Genomic DNA, 13,280 nt, shown 5'->3' with positions numbered 1-13,280 from the left:
ATTCGTTTTCTAAAATAAATGAGGAACCGTTATGAAGGGGAGCCGTATTGGGTGTTGGAGGAGTCACTTTCAGAGCAATAAACACTGAGATGGGAAGTGACTAATGACTAGATTAAGTAAAGTAAAGCTAATTTACATCATCCAGGAGAATTACTTGTACTGACATTTATTCTTTAGACTTTTCTTTGTTTTTAGCCTGTGAAATACAAACATTTCTTGTTTGGAGTCTGAAGAAGTGCTCACTCATGATACAGTGATGAGGATTACTACCTGAAAATTGAAGATTTGTTTGATATCTTTCATCTAGTCTCATCTCCCCTATCCCCCATCTCTTTTTAGGAGGCTAAAATGGGATTTTCTGTCCTTTGGAGGCTCCTTTTATAAAAAGTTAATCTTCTCCCACCCACAAGACTAAGTAAAGTTCTACCCACAGCACTGAAGATACTATTCTATGGCACATCTTACAATCCTAACCAAATCACACCTCCTACCTAGTCTCAGTCAACTTGCTAGGTTAAGGTCTAGTCATAGGAGGGAGAGAGGGAGGGTGGCGAGACTTCTTCCATCATGGAACAATGATGCCTCCGATTCTTTTTACTTCTACTGTTCAAGGATTTGGTATATGAGATACGGCTCGCATGAGGGCTGGCGATTGCAAACAGTAAAAATTTCCACTCCATCAAGAATTCTCTTCTGCTTCGAGGTCACATATTTTCCCCGTCGCAGCATCAGCCTCACCAAATTAGAGAAGGGTGGCCGATTTCTTCTCTAGAACTGATGACAAGTGGCCTTGTCCCCAGCCACTAAAGACAAAAATGGGAAATACTAGCCATTCTATGCATGAAGGAAGGAGCCTGATTCTGCCCCACTTGAAGGAAATGAGAAAGGCTCACCTCAGCAGATACCATTGGTTCTCTGGGACAGTCACCTTAGGCTTTATAACCTGAAGTAGGACTTTATCACCCTTTCAGTGCCCAGCCTCTTCACTATTTCACTAATAGCTTAACTATTTACTCAGCTTTTACTGCCTCCAGCTAATTCTCACCTCCTTTCTCAGCTCACAACTTTTAAGAAAAGCCAACAGTTTTTTCACTCTCACAGAACACAGTTCCCCCTCAGACTTATTCTGCTCAGACTATTAATGAAAGGATAAAGAATAATAAAAAAAAAGAACAATCCCATAAGATCCTGCTGTAATATGAGAATCCCTAGACTCCTCAGTGAGATCTCCAGGTAATATGTTTTTCACAATTTTAATTTTAATGGTATTTGTTTGTCACTTACTATATGTCAAGCACTATTCTAAGTGCTATGGGAGATTCAAGTATATCAGGTTGGACACAGTTCCTGTTCCCATGAGGGCCACAGTCCAAGTAGGAGGAAGAACAAGCACTGAATCCCCATTTTATAGTTGAGGAAACTGAGGCCCAGAGAGATTAAATGATGTGCCCAAGGTCACGCAGCAAACAAGTGACAGAACTGGGATTTGAACCCAGGTCCACTGACTCCTAGGCCTGTGCTTCCACTAGACCATGCTGCTTTTCAAATTCTACAATAGAATTCCTCTTCAGAATTCTTTATTTATTTGTTATTGTGTTATTGGTATCTCTCAAACACAATATTAGCAATCTAGGTTTATATATCTGTAGTCTTTCGAGCTTGAAGAAGGGGCAACTGGTGATAAAATTTACCTACAGGAGTGTGTATATAGGTTGCTGTAAAGGCCAATGCAGGATTCACAGTCATAACCACACTGCAAACACATAAACATTTCTTGGTTGTGTTGTTGTGTTAGTTGTTTATGGGGTCTGTGGTGCTGTTTTTGGTTTTGCCTTCCTTGTCTCAATCCTTGCAAAAGCTACTCCAAAAGCCGCATCTTCCTTGCCTGCAGTGCACCACGCGGACTATCTCAGGCAAATAACTCTGGTTTAAAGCTGAAAAGCTGCATCATCTGAAACTTTTTACTGAATCAATCAATGGTATTGAGCATTTACTGTGTGCGGAGCACTTTCCTGAGCATTTGGGGGAGTACAGTATAACAGAGGTGGTAAGATACGGTCCCTCCTGAATCCTTAAAATATTACAATCTTTATTACAAAATTTATTACAATCCTTAAAATATTTCCTCTGTCTTCCTGGCTTTTGGTTTCTCAATTTCAGATCACCAGGCAACAGCTGTCTGGTTATTCCCTGTCATCCATTCTCCTCTCATGTTCCACCTAGTGGAGCTTTGTTTGGTTGAGCAAAGCTTCAGTGCTAGGAGACAGACTTCATTGTTTGTGATTCTGTCTTGGTATTTGATATTGAATAAAGCCGAAATGTGACACTGATGCAACAAATTAAGGTTACCTGAGATTCAGGGGAAAAAAGTTCAACAAGAATTGTATCAGCCAGGCAGAAGTCCATATGTGGTCCAAGTTCAATAGCACTCGAGGACTCCTGGATACCTTCTTGAATGGACTTTTCAGAGGCTTCAAAGGGAGCCAAAGGAGAAAAGTCCTTATACAAAAGGAACATGAATAGGATAAAATAAAGAGTTGTTAATTCTCTTGGAAGTCCTTTTTAGTCTGGAACTTGTCTGTGAAGTCAGAGGAAATTTTGCAGGCATCATTTAAAAGTGCTTTTTTGAAGATTTCATAAAGCGTTGCATATGTCATGCAGGAGGAAATGAAATGTTAAAAATATATCGAAATGCATAATTGGTATTTAAATCCTAGTCACTACAGGATCAAATACTATATAGTGGAGTTTGCTGAGAAGGTTATAATTTACTGTTAAATTCAATTTTCACTATATGATTGGTAACAAAAAACAGTGCAACTTCTCTGCAAGTGTCTTACCATCTGGGGCTTTGATAAGCACTTATTATCAGGTTATACTAACCATAATGAAAATACCTGAATAATAGATGTTATGATTACTTGATGCTGTGTTTAGCCATCCTGGAAGCAAATTAAGCGTACATTTTAGAGCTGAGATTTTTTTTTTCCTTGTAGAACCAATGTATTAATATTTACTACAGTTAGATTGCTTTAATTCACAGACAACCAATATTAAACCAGGCGCTTACCACACCAGTAATGCATATTAGTGCAAAACCATTTATAGGGCTTTTCATCCAAGGCCTTCAAAAGGCTTTTACAAACATTTGATTAAGCAATACAGTGCTTATTCAGAGGTGTTATTTACATTCATTTCAATTCATCCCATAGATAGGTAGGCAGAAGCTTCACAGCTGATTCATAATAAGGCTCATTACTTCCTATTATACTTTTGCATGATTCCTGCTTTGGGACTGCTGATCTCTTTGCAATTACGCTTGAAAGATATATGTTCGATACCTAAGCCATAATAAATATGTCAAGGAAACTGTTAAGGGTCTGATTAAACCCACACTCGAGGAAATTGAGTTGACTCTATTCTGAACTTCGGGGTTTTAATGTGAGCTTAATGAGAGATCATACTATGATGCATGAACTGAATCGCTTGCCTGTATACCCAATAGATGTTTGAAGTTTTCTCTCCATGTATGGAATTTCCACTGAGCAAGTGATCCAGCTAGGTATCAGGTGTGCAGTAGATTTGTTATTCTGTCCTTTCAGTAGGTGGAAGTACAGAAGCGAATCCACGTCTTGGTTTAAATGATCTGAGAAGCAGCATAGCCTAGTGGAGAGACCACGGGCCTGGGAGTCAGAGGAACTTGGGTTTTAATCCCAGCTCTGTCATTTGTCTGCTGGGTGATGTCGAGGAAGTCACTTAACTTCTCTGTGCCTCTGTTACCTCGTCTGTAAAATGGGGATTAGGACTGCAAGCCCCATGTTGGACATGGACTGTGTCCAGCCTGATTAGCCCATATCTACCCCCAGCACTTAGTGTAGTGCCTGGCACATGGTAAACGTTTAACAAATGCCATTAAAAACTGCCACAGAATTGCATATCTGGCCAGGCCAAAGAGAGGGAAAGTGTGTCGAGTGTGAATAATAGCACTGTTATTCAATGGATTTGGATTATGCAAACCAAAAAAAAAGGCAATGGTATTTATTGAGTGCTTACTGTGTGCAAAGAATTATATTAAGCACTTGGAAGAGTACAACACAATAGAGTTGGTAGACACCTTCCCTGTCCACAGCGAGCTTACAGTCTAAATCCATGAACTATTCAGCCCCAAGTCACCGGTACACTTGGCTGTGGCAGTGGTAGGGGGACAGTGACTCTGCACAGAGTTGGCCTCAGGAAACACTCTTGATGAGGACCACTGGCATTATGCTGCAGTCGCGTTGATCAATGCAGGAATTCCTGCAATCCCTTCGCGATGTCCAGCACTCCAGCCTGCCTACTCACTTGCTACAACCATTCCCCACACTGGAAACTTGACTGGCAGAGACGAGAGAGTGAGAGGGGCGCTGCACGAATCAGCACTTAATCAGCACTTGAATCAATTTTTTCAGGCCAGCTGTTTGTTCCAAAATCTCCGCAGCTCATCGGTCGCTTACATCGGGAGACTCCAATTGCCACCCATCCTTTTATTGAATGGTTACTGTATGCAGAACCAGGGTGCCAGGCACTTAGAGAGTGCAATAAAATATAGAGCCCCTGTCCCCCAGGAGCTTACACTGTGAGTCCTTTGGGGCCAGGGATCATGTTTAATTCTCCGTGTATTTCTTTTCCCAACAATTAGTTCAGTGCTTTGCACACTGCAGGAGCATGATAAGTAGTAGTATTACTATTACAACAATCTAAATCACCACTGCTCATTTCATCTTTTCCAATGTTTTTGCTTCTCTCCCAATATTAAAACGACAATGAAAAGAAATCATACTAAAAAATCAGCCAATGTACCGCACTGTAAGGGCTTGAGAGAGTGCAATACAACAAGGTCGGTAGACACGATCCCTGCCCTCAAGGAACTTACCGTCTAGTCATCATAGGATTGAAGAGGTTGAAGATGAAGAATAATCATCTTTCCTGTTAGCTTAAAGGCGAGGAGATAGGTAAGTAGATGGATACATAAAGAGACCTTGTGTTTTGGCAATCTAAAATCCCCAGAGAAACAAAACAAGCAAGTTACATATCAGAGGATCCTTTCACACGGGACTCCTTACTCATGACTAACAGTAAATATCATGACCAAAATCAAAATCAAGCCTAAATCCAGTAAGTAAGTTTGAACTCTTTGCACCTTTTGCCAAGGGAAACACTTGATTTTTCTCTCTTTTTTCCTTTCTTTTCCTTCCTTTTGTTCTTCCCTAATTTCCTTTGCTTGGCTGCCCTAGGCAACTCCTGGTTTTCCAGTCCCTTCTGTTTTCAACCTTTGCTTTCAAGGCAAAGTTCCTTCTCCATCTTTTGACCTCATCACTACCTGCTTAAACCTTTCTCATTTGATCCAGACTCCTTGGTTCTTCTTCTTCCTCATAAGGGTCTCCTGATCCACTTCGGTCTCTGCTCCCTCTTGGTCCTGAACTACCATAGTTAGTTCACTTTGCCTGTACCTGATTCAGAGCCTCTTCTGCCCAGCTCTCTCCATGCTTCCTGCCAGTAGCTTTTTTAAGACTGGCTTTTGTTAACTATGATCAGGAAACCCTGGCCTGTCCACGGTAAACAGCCCTCATACTGTGTTAGGATTAGTAGTGTTGCCTACTGAAAAGAACCCAGTCTTGGGAGTCAGAAGATCCAGTTTCGACTTTGAGTTCTGCCACTTGCCTGCTGTGTGACCTAGGGGCAATTGCTGACTTCTACGCCTCCGTTTCCTCTTCTGTAAAATGGAGATTAAATACCCGTGTTACATCCCCCTTGAATCGTAAGCCCCATGTGGGACAAGGACTGTGTCTAATCTGATCATCTTGCACCTACCTCAGTGCTTGGCAAATAGTAGGGGCATAACTACCACAATTATCAATTGTACTTATTGAGTGCTTACTGTGTTATTATAAGAGAATAAGACTAGTAAAAAATAACTCTGTTGGGTAGATTTATGGTTTAAAGTTTGTAAGATGATATATGAACACTTTGGCAAAGACACATGATGTTTCCAAACACAAAGTGCAGCTTTTTTTATGTGACAGGCCTAAATTCATAATCTTACACAGCAAGGGTCACATTTGAAATATAACAGTGGCAACTACTAGCGTTTTTACTGAAGAATAAATTACTGTAGTTACCCAAACCATTTGAAAGTCAACCCAATTAAAAGTTATTGTTAATGCAAAATGAAAATTTATGAAATTATGCCCAAAAGCCTATTAACTGGGCTATAAATTCTTCATGGCAAAAATCTAGTCTTTAGCATGCTTTTAAGATTCCCCATAGCCTTACAGTGTTCTTTAAATCCTAATAAGGAACAAGCATAAATGGTGAAGTGACTAAGAAGAAGTTAAAACTGAGCTGGCCTGTCCAAAGAACAGTGGATGTAGGTTGAAAGCTTGGAGGATTGGAACTTAAAGAGTTGATTCAGTGCTCTGCACACAGTTAAGTGCTCAATAAATACAACTGATTCATTGATTACTTTCACTGTCACCTTTGATCAGTCCCAGTCCTTCCCCTGCCTGGAACTTCTTCCCTCTTCAAATCCACTAGACCTCATTGTTTCCCACCTTCTCAGTCTTCCAGAAACACCACCTCTTGCAAGAGGCACTTCCTGCATAATAATGATAATGATAATTGTAATGATAATAAAAATAGTTATTACTGTGGTATTTGTTATGCACTTACTTTGTGTCAAGCACTGTTCTAAGTGCTATGGGAAATATAAATTAATCAGATTGGACACAGTCCCTTTCCCACATGGGGCTCACAGTCTAAGTAGGAAGGAGAATAGATATTGAATCCCCATTTTATAGTTGAGGACACTGAGGCACAGAGAAGTTGAGGGATTTGTCCAAGGTTACACAGCAAGGAGGTGGCAGAGCTGAGATTAGAACCCAGATCCTCTCACTCCCAGGCCTGTGCTCTTAAAAACTAGGCCATGCTGCTCCCTACCTTCTTTGGTCTTGTCATCCCATTGGCTACCTTTAATAAGTTGATTTGATAATTGTGGTCTTTGTTGAGCACTTACTGTGTGCCAAACATTGTGCTGTACATACAACCAGATCAGATTCAGATCCTGTCTCTTAAGAGGTTCACAGTCTTAAGGGGATGAAAAACAGGTGTTTAATCCCCACTTTACGGATGAAGAACCTGAGACACAGTGAAGTTAAGTGACTTGACCAAGATCACACAGCAGGCAAGTGGCTGAATTGGGATTAAAATCCGGCTCACTTGACTTCCAGTCCTGGGTTTTGTCCTCCTTAGAAAGTGAGCCCTGTGTGGGACAAGGAGGCTTCCTGACCTGATTATCATGGAGCCATCTCAGAGCTTAGTACCGTGCTCGGCACAGAATATGCACTTAAATACAATTTAACTCTGAGTTATTAACTCTGCAAACATTCAGATCAGGTGAACTGGTGCAGTGCTGTGCATGCATTGGTAGGAGGGTAATTTTGGGGGGATTTTAATTGGCCTGCTGGAAGTCTTATACCACATGCCTAAGGGCTTTATCGTTGTTTGTTTTAGTAGTATTTGTTAGGCACTCACTATGAATCAAGCGCTCTACTAAGCACTGGGGTTAGATACAACAAGCTCATCAGGTTGGACCCAGTCCATGTTCCACATGGGGCTCACAGTCTTCATTGCAATTTACAGATGAGGTAACTGAGGCACAGAGAAGACTTGGCCCAGGTCATACAGCAGACAAGAGATGGAGATGGAATTAGAACCCAGGTACTGGTTCCCAGGCCCTTGCTCTATCCACTAGGCCACGCTGCTTTTAAGTTGTATCTACCTCCAGACACAAAGGATCTGGAATCTTTTATTATTCTTTTAGTGTTATTATCATCATCAATAATTATAATAATTGTGGTGTCAAGCACTTACTATATACCAGGCACTGTATTAAGCGCTGGGGTAGATACAAGCTAATCAGGTTGGACACAGTCCCTGTCCCACATGGGGTTCCTGGTTTTAACCCCATTTTACCAATTAGGTAAGTGAGGCCCACAGAAGTTAAGTGACCGGCCCAAGGTCACACAGCAGACAAGTGGCAGAGGACGACTTAGTATCCTGGTCCTTCTGACTTCCAGGTCTGATTTCTATCCACTAGGCCACACTGCTTCTCACTCCCTGGTTCCGGGGCGAGATTGATGCTATTGATGCCTGGTTACTTCTTTTGAAGCCCGTCTCCCCCCTTCTAGACTGTGAACCCGTTGTGGGCAGGGATTGCCTCTCTTTATTGCTGAATTGTACTTTCCAAGCACTTAGTACGGTGCTCTGCACACAGTAAGCACTCAATAAATATGATCGAAAGCAGTGTGGTTCAGTGGAAAGAGCGCAGTCTTAGGAGGCAAAGGTCATGGGTTCTCATTCCGGCTCCGCCCACCTGTCAGCTTTGTGACTTTGGGCAAGTCACTTCACTTCTCAGTGCCTCAGTTACTTCATCTGCAAAATGGGGATTAAGACTGTGAACCTCATGTGGTACAACCAGATTATCCTGTATCTACCCCAGCGCTTAGAACAGTGCTTGGCTCATAGTAAGCGCTTAACAAATACCATAATTAAGAGCCCAGGCTTGGGAGTCAGAGGTCATGGGTTCTAATCCCGACTCTGCCGCTTCTCTGCTGGGTAACTTGGGGCGAGTCACTTCACTTCTCTGGGCCTCAGTGACCTCATCTGTAAAAATAGGGATTAAAAAATGTGAGCCCCACGAGGGACAATCTGATGACCCTGTAATAATAATAATAATAACAATAATGGTATTTGTTAAGCGCTTACTATGTGCAGAGCACTGTTCTAAGCACTGGGGTAGATACATGGTAGTCAGATTGTCCCACGTGGGGCTCACATTTCTTAATCCCCATTTTTACAGATGAGGTCACTGAGGCACAGAGAAGTTAAGTGACTTGCCCAAGGTCACACAGCAGACAAGTGGTATAGTCGGGATTAGAATCCACAACCGGTGACTCCCAAGCCCGTGCTCCTTCCACTAAGCCACGTTGCTTCTCTACCCCAGCATTTAGCACAGTGCTCTGCACATAGTAAGCGCTTAACAAATACCGTAATTATTATTAGAGAAACAGCATGGCTCGTGGCAAGAGCCCTGGCTTAGGAGTCAGAGGTCATGGGTTCGAATTGTGGCTCTGCCACCTGTCAGCTGTGTGACTGTGGGCAAGTCACTTCACTTCTCTGGGCCTCAGTTCCCTCATCTGTAAAATGGGGATTAAGATTGTGAGCCTCATGTGAGACAACCTGATTGCCCTGTATCTACCCCAGCGCTTAGGACAGTGCCCTGCACATAGTAAGCGCTTAACAAATACCAACATTGAGAAGCAGCATGGCTGAGTGGAAAGAGCCTGGGCTTGGGAGTCAGAGGTCATGGGTTTGAATCCCGGATCTGCCACTTGTCAGCTGGGTGACTGTGGGCAAGTCACTTGACTTCTCTGGGCCTCAGTTCCCTCATCTGGAAAATGGTAGGAAGACTGTGAGCCCACGTGGGACAACCTGATTACCTTGTATCTCCCCCAGCGCTTAGAACAGCGCTCTGCACATAGTAAGCGCTTAACAAATACCAACAGTATTATTATTAGTGAATAGGAAGGAAGGAAGGAATGATTCTTGATGTTGTTTATTGCTATTGTTATTGTTTGTCTCCCCTGATTAGACTGTAAGCCCATCAGAGGGCAGGGACTGTCTCTATCTGTTACCGATTTGTCCATTGCAAGCGCTTAGTACAGTGCTCTGCACATAGTAAGCGCTCAATAAATACGAATGAATGAATGAATGAATGAATGAACGGGGCTGGCTAACAGGCGGGCCGGGTGGAAGGGCTCCCCCTGGTGGCGAGAAGAGGGAGGCGCCGGGCTCCCCGCCGCCCTGGGCTCTGCTCCCGCCGCGCTCCCACCTCTCGCGAGAGTTTCCCCTCCTCGGCCGTTTGCCCGGGCAGCGAGGGGGCGGGGCCTCGGTTGCCATGACACCGCCGGCAACAAGCCGCGGAGAGGCCGAGCCGGGCCGGCGGAGAAGGAGGTAGGGGAGATGGCCCGGTCCGCCCACTTTCCTACCCCGTCCCTCCTCCCTCCCCCTGTTGCCGATTTGTCCATTGCAAGCGCTTAGTACAGTGCTCTGCACATAGTAAGCGCTCAATAAATCCTATTGAATGAATGAATGAATAATCGGTAGGCGGAGCGCTGGGCTCGCGCGGCCTCCTGGGAGTTGTAGTCCCGAGCACGTGGCCCCGCTCGCTCACCCCGCTCCTCCACCTCCTGCTCCTCCACCTCCTGCTCCTCCACCTCCTGCTCCTCCACCTCCTGCTCCTCCACCTCCTGCTCTCCACCTCCTGCTCCTCCACCTCCTGCTCCTCCACCTCCTGCTCCTCCACCTCCTGCTCCTCCACCACCTGCTCCTCCACCTCCTGCTCTCCACCTCCGCTCCTCCACCTCCTGCTCCTCACCTCCTGCTCCTCCACCTCCTGCTCCTCCACCTCCTGCTCCTCCACCTCCTGCTCCTCCACTCCTGCTCCTCCACCTCCTGCTCCTCCACCTCCTGCTCCTCCACCTCCTGCTCCTCCACCTCCTGCTCCTCCACCTCCTGCTCCTCCACCTCCTGCTCCTCCACCTCCTGCTCCTCCACCTCCTGCTCCTCCACCTCCTGCTCCTCCACCTCCTGCTCCCCACCTCCTGCTCCTCCACCTCCTGCTCCTCCACCTCCTGCTCCTCCACCTCCTGCTCCTCCACCTCCTGCTCCTCCACCTCCTGCTCCTCCACCTCCTGCTCTCCACCTCCTGCTCCTCCACCTCCTGCTCCTCCACCTCCTGCTCCTCCACCCTCCTGCTCCTCCACCTCCTGCTCCTCCACCTCCTGCTCCTCCACCTCCTGCTCCTCCACCTCCTGCTCCTCCACCTCCTGCTCCTCCACCTCCTGCTCCTCCACCTCCTGCTCCTCCACCTCCTGCTCCTCCACCTCCTGCTCCTCCACCTCCTGCTCCTCCACCTCCTGCTCCTCCACCTCCTGCTCCACCTCCTGCCTCCTCACCTCCTGCTCCTCCACCTCCTGCTCCTCCACCTCCTGCTCCTCCACCTCCTGCTCCTCCACCTCCTGCTCCTCCACCTCCTGCTCCTCCACCTCCTGCTCCTCCACCTCCTGCTCCTCCACCTCCTGCTCCTCCACCTCCTGCTCCTCCACCTCCTGCTCCTCCACCTCCTGCTCCTCCACCTCCTGCTCCTCCACCTCCTGCTCTGCCCTTCAAGCCATAGGGCAGAAATCACCAAAGCGTCCATAATTCCGGCCGTCCAGATCTGAAGATGTATCCTTAACAAAATAGCATGGGTTTTATAAACCGCAGGAAAAAAAAAAGATCTAGTGGGAGCTTCCAGTTTTGTGCAGACCTACCCTGATGCTCTCCAAAGGGGCAAGAGGAACAAAACTCCTGCCCAATTTCTTCAGTTTTTCCATTGCTTCCTAGATCTCTTGAAAAACATGGGGAAAAACGCTTAGACTGTGAGCTCCATGTGGGACAGACCGTGTCCAACCCAATTAACTTGTGTCTGCCCCAGTGCTTAGAACAGTGTTTGACACATACTAAGTGCTTAACAAATAGAACTACTATATATATATATATAGAGAGAGAGAGAGAGAAATAGAACATATATACTGAGGAACTGTTGTTAAATTCAGGTGCAGGAGGATGCCTAATTGACAAGCTAGAATCCCTACTTTCATTCATTCATTCATTCAATAGTATTTATTGAATGCTTACTACGTGCAGAGGACTGTACTAAGCACTTGGAATGCACAATTCGGCAACAGATAGAGACAATCCCTGCCCAATGACGGGCTCACAGTCTTCCAGTATTACAGGATGCAGTTTGGCTTTTAGATATTAGCAGAAGGTTTTCTGCTGCGTGATGGCAGGATATTTAGCATTTGATGTCCGTCAGTGGTATTAATTGAGCATTTACTGTGTGTAGAGCACTGTACTAAGTGGTTGGGAAAGTACAGGTCAACAGAATTGGGAAATGTGATCTCCACCTAATATATGTGGAGATATATATATACATATATACAAATATATATATACAAATATATATATATATGTGACTTGCCCCTAATATATATATATATATATATATATATATATATGCACCATGCATTTTCTAGCAGTAGGAGTAGTTGGAGTACTTACTGAACACCCACTGGGTACAATGGACTGTTTTAGGAGCTTGGGAAGTGCAGAACAAAAGAAAGGTCTTGTTTTGTATGTAGAACCCCTGCAATGGTAGTTCCTTAATGAGGCCCGAGGAGAGCTGCCCCCAGCCGGATGTAGTGGAGAGTAGAAGAAGACACAAATTCCCTTTATGGTTTATTTTAAATCCACCCCTACTCTCTTTCCCTTATAAAAGACTGTGCCATTTCACTGTGATACATTTCATTTGAGCCAGGCTGGTGTGGGACAATATGAAAACTTCATGAAGCAGTTTTGGACACGTACAGTGTTTTTCTGGCCTGGTTGTTTAAAGAAAAAAATCTCCTAGAAGGTCTTGATATTCTGAAATTAACAGACCAGCTCCTCCCTCTTGCTCTCTCAAGCAGCAAGGAAAGCCTTGCATTTTTTGGTTGGTGGTTTCTGGTGAAGACTACAAAGGTGAGATTCTTCTTTAGCTACTGTATAATCAGGCTTCCCTAGGGGGTCAAGGTAAGAGTGGCCACTGATAGCACCCAAGAATATTAGACAATGCCTCTATTTGCCAACCCGTCTTCCTCCCCTCCTCCCCTAAAAACACACTTTCAGGCAAGGTATAGACCAGCTGCCTGCTGGATGAAAGGATGAATAGTTATTCTATTATTATTATTTTCATTATTTATTATTATTATTGTTACATTTTAAAATGTTTTTTAGGGGCCTGCTATGGGCCAGGTACTGTACTAAGTGCCGGGGTAGATACAAGCTAATCAGGTTGGACAGAGTCCAGGTCCCACATGGGGCAGATGAGGTAACTGAAGCACAGAGAAGGGAAATGACTTGTCCAAGGTCACACGGCAGACAAGTGGCAGAGTGGAGATTAGAAACCAGGTCCTCCTGACTCCTAGGTCCGTGTTCTATTCACTAAGCCGTGCTGCTTCTGTGTTTCTTAAGTGCTTACTATGTGTCAAGCACTGTTCTAAGTGCTGGGGTGGATACGAGTTAATCAGGTGGGACACAGCTCCCGGCCCACTTGGGGCTCACAATCTAAGTAGGAGGCACAACAGGGATTGAATCCC

At 44.9% G+C, this 13,280-nt stretch overlaps 1 protein-coding gene across 10 annotated transcripts in view; it reads left to right on the top strand.

Annotated features, from left to right (window-relative positions):
• The first annotated feature begins 9,984 nt into the window (after positions 1-9,984).
• The window catches only part of IQUB (IQ motif and ubiquitin domain containing), a 55,231-nt gene continuing 51,935 nt past the window's right edge, over positions 9,985-13,280 (top strand). For 5 of the 10 annotated variants that reach the window (XM_029074185.2, XM_029074180.2, XM_039913302.1 and 2 more), the window contains exons 1-2: positions 9,985-10,050; positions 12,461-12,663. The gene's annotated coding sequence lies outside the window, so the exon portion shown is untranslated. Of the gene's footprint in view, positions 10,051-11,245; positions 11,326-12,460; positions 12,664-13,280 lie in introns of those variants that run through there. The other 5 variants (XM_029074184.2, XM_039913303.1, XM_039913301.1 and 2 more) reach the window with 4 other exon arrangements.

The sequence above is a fragment of the Ornithorhynchus anatinus genome, chromosome 10 (assembly GCF_004115215.2).
Source record: "Ornithorhynchus anatinus isolate Pmale09 chromosome 10, mOrnAna1.pri.v4, whole genome shotgun sequence".
Lineage (NCBI taxonomy): Eukaryota > Metazoa > Chordata > Mammalia > Monotremata > Ornithorhynchidae > Ornithorhynchus > Ornithorhynchus anatinus.
The sequence above is the reverse complement of the archived record's forward strand: the minus strand, read 5'-3'. Positions and strand labels throughout refer to the sequence as shown.